Genomic DNA, 3804 nt, shown 5'->3' on the forward strand with positions numbered 1-3804 from the left:
CGCCCGGCTAATTTTTTTATATTTTTAGCACAGACGGGCTTTCACCGTGTTAGCCAGGATGGTCTCGATCTCCTGACCTCGTGATCCGCCCGCCTCGGCCTCCCAAAGTGCTGGGATTACAAGCTTGAGCCACCGCGCCCGGCCTCCTCCACATCTTCTTAACCACTGCTCTGGTTCAGTGGTTCAGCAAGTTGCATTACATCCAACTTGGATTTCTGGAATAATCTCTTACTCAATGGACTACCCTGTCTTTCTTGCCCATATTGCAGTCATGAAAATGAGCTTGTAAGATGAAAATGAGATTGTGTCATACCTCGCTTCAAGCTTCAGTAGCCCCCTGCTACTTGCAGGAGGGATTTCAATCCCTTAGGTCAGCACTCCAGGCCTTTAGTGCTCTGGCTCCTGCTGCCTCCTTGGCGGCATCTGACGGAATTCGCCTTCCCCATCCTGCCCCCGACACATATGACCACATAAAGACTGCCTACAATTCACCTAACAAGTCAGGATATTCTACAAGTTCTCACTTTTGTGAGATGTTCTCTTGTCCTGAACTTTTCCTCCACCCCCATCCAACTAACCCTGCTGGAATACAACTCAACCCCTCCTCTGGGAGCCACTCTCACCACACACCATGTACTTTTTCATCAAAGTCCTTATCAGGGCTGGGTACCATGTCTGAGGCCTGTAATCCCAGCACTTTGGGAGGCCAAGGTGGGAGGATTACTTGAGCCTGGGAGGTTGAGACTGCACTGAGCTGTGATTGCACCACTGCACTCCAGCCTGAGTGACGGAGCAAGACCCGTATTATTATTTTTTTAAGTGTCCTTAACAGGACTTGTCTACCTTCCTACTGGTTTGGTTCATCAGCTCTCCAAGGCAGGACCTAGATCTTGCGTGGTGTGGTCACATGATGCTGCCCAAAGGAGTCATTTAGTAGGGAGCATGTGGAGTCAGGCAGGGTTTGAATCCAGTCAAGTGGCCTTAACCAGGTCATCTAACTTCTTCCAGCCTCAGGTTCCTGATCTGTTCGATGAGGATAACAATTGTATCTATTTCATGGATACTTTCGTGAGGATTAAATGAGATACAGGGAGAGTTTAGAATACTGAGTAGATAACAGGGGGCCTTACATTCTTTTGAGTGAATAATTGTAGGATGCCTTGGAAAGCACCCCCACTTAAGGGGCACTCAGTATACTTTGCGGAATGATTCAATGGTACACACACAAAACAGACCCCCGCGCCCCCCAAACCTTCAATGACTTCCCATTGCGCTGAGGTTAAAATGTGGTCTCCTCCACACAACCTACAAGGCCCTTTCTGCACAAAGCTGTCTGCTTTTCCAGACTGGCTGCCCTACACACACATGCTGTGCTGTTCATGCCTCCATGCCATTGCTTACACGCTGTCCCCTCTCCCTAGAATGCCTGTCCTACCCCTTTGTCCTGGTTCTCTCGCCCCTCCTCTGTGCATTTATCTTCTCATTTAACACTCGGCATTCTCATCTTCTTACGTGCCTTTCTCCTCAGTAGAGGACAGGGATCCTGAGCTCTGCCATTATCTCCCAGCCACTATCGTAGGGACTGACAGACCATCAAAGAAAATAAAATATTTGTGTTGAATGATTGCACACAGTATAGAGGCAAAGCCAGAGGGTTTTTTGAGCTAGATGGGGAAACTGAGGCCAGAGTAGTTCTCAATGGCTCATTCCCCAAAATGACAGAACTATTTGGATGTCAAAACCGACCTGTCCTCACTGCTCTCTCCCTATAAAGGGCTGCTTCTGTGTAACAAAATGAATTTCCCCAGGGTCTCCGGTCTGCTGCAGGTGGAGCATGAGTTTCCAGATACAAGATCTTCTGAGTCCTTGGGCATTGGAGTACAATGCTGCACAGCTCTGAAGATTGAGAGAATAAAACCATGTGGTGGCTGAAAGAGGATGCTACATATATAGACTGTCTCAGATCCTCAGCCTCAATTTTCCTTCATCCTTCCTTCCTTCCTCTTTCTCTCTCTTTCTTTTTCTTTCTTTCCTTTCTTTCTCTCTCTTTCTCTTTTCCCTCCTTCCATCCCTCCCTCCCTTCCTTCTCTCTGGCTCCCTTTTTTTTTTTTTTTTTTTGACAGAGTTTCACTCCTGTTGCCCAGGCTGGAGTGCAATGGCGTGATCTCAGCTCATTGCAACCTCTGCCTTTCGGGTTCAAGAGATTCTCCTGCCTCAGCCTCCCACATAGCTGGGATTACAGGGATGCACCACCTCGCTTGGCTAATTTTGTATTTTTAGTAGAGACGGGGTTTCTTCAGGTTGGTCTCGAACTCCCGACCTCAGGTGATCAGCCCGCCTCAGCCTCCCAAAGTGCTGGGATTACAGGTGTGAGCCACCGCTCCCAGCTCTTTCTTTCTTTTCTTTCCTTCCTTCCCTCCCGCCTTCCTTCCTCTCTCTCTCCTTCCTTCCTCTCTCCTTTTTTCTCTTTCCTTCCTTCCTTTCTTTTTCTTTTTTTTCTTTCTTTCCTTTTTTCCTTCCTTCCCTCCCGCCTTCCTCTCTCTTTCTTTTCTTTTCTATTCTTTCTTTTTCTTGACCAGTGTGATAATATCAGCCTCAATTTTCTTCATTCCTTTAGATAAAGGATTCCAGGCCTAGGCATGAGGGAGAAGTGTACCTGCCTCTCCTTCCCCCTTGGCCTGGGAGCCCCAGGCTGCCCTTTTCCATATAGGGCTGGAAGTGGCCTGGGAGACTGAGGGCTGGCAGAAGGCCGTGAAAGGGGAGCTTGGTCGCTGGCACAGCCGCTGCTATGGCAGCCAGAGCCGAAGAAGGTCACCATTGATCTCACATGCATTTAATTTTCCCTTTCTTGGCATGGGACAGGGTTGACCAGGAGAGCTAAGGGGGAGTATGTGTGTGTGAGGGGTGAGCGGTGCTGCAGCCTGCGATGCAGCCAGTTACTTTCTCTCTCTGGGCCTCAGTTTCTCCAATGTAAAATGAGGGCGCATGGTATAACTAAAATCCTTACTCTGCTGGTCCCTACACTCCCACTCTCCAGTAAGGCTGTCAGGGCTGCAAGCTCACCGCGGGATAGGGGGGATGGTCGACCCTCAGATACCGGAGGGATTGAGCAATGCCCAAGGAGAGCAAGAGAACACTGCGCTTGGAGACCCCTGAGAGCCAGGGGCGGGCCGCCCCCTAAAGGGACCCCGGAGTCCCGACTCTCAGCTCCAGCTCTTCCTGTGACACCACCCTCCGGACAGTGACCCAAGCTCCAGGCCCGGCCCCGCCCAGAGGTTCCAGGGAGAAGACCAGGCCATCGCCCACTGCCCGGCGTCGGGGAGGAAAGAGGAGGAGCCTCTGTGTGCCCACATCTCTGGCCGCCCAGGGCAGCTCCGCTCGGTCTCGCAACCCCAGCCCACTGGTTCAGGAGACCTCAAAGGCTCCACCGTCAGCGCCCCCAGCGCTCACTCTGTGCGCCCCACCCCAGCCCTGCCCGCGCGCCGCTCCCGCCATCCTCGCCTCAGTCTCTGGGCCGGAAGCCCCCTCCCCTCCCCTCCCCGGCCGCAGCCCCCTCCTAGTCCCTCTCCCTCCGCCGGTGCAGGAAACCTTCTCCGCCCCGTCCCGCCCTCTTCCTCCAGTTGCATCTCCGCCCGGCTCCTCCGTCCAGTCTCCAACCCAGGCCCCGCCCCTCCCCACCCATTTCCCGCCCTGGGCCGGGCCCCCGGCCCCACCGCCCCCTCCCCGGCCCCGCCGCCCCGTCCCCGGCCCCGCCCCGGCCCCCGGAAGCCTCACCCCGCCCCCGGCCCCGCCCCCCCGAAGTTT

This window comes from Nomascus leucogenys, chromosome 6 (genome assembly GCF_006542625.1).
Source record: "Nomascus leucogenys isolate Asia chromosome 6, Asia_NLE_v1, whole genome shotgun sequence".
NCBI classification, from domain to species: Eukaryota; Metazoa; Chordata; class Mammalia; order Primates; family Hylobatidae; genus Nomascus; species Nomascus leucogenys.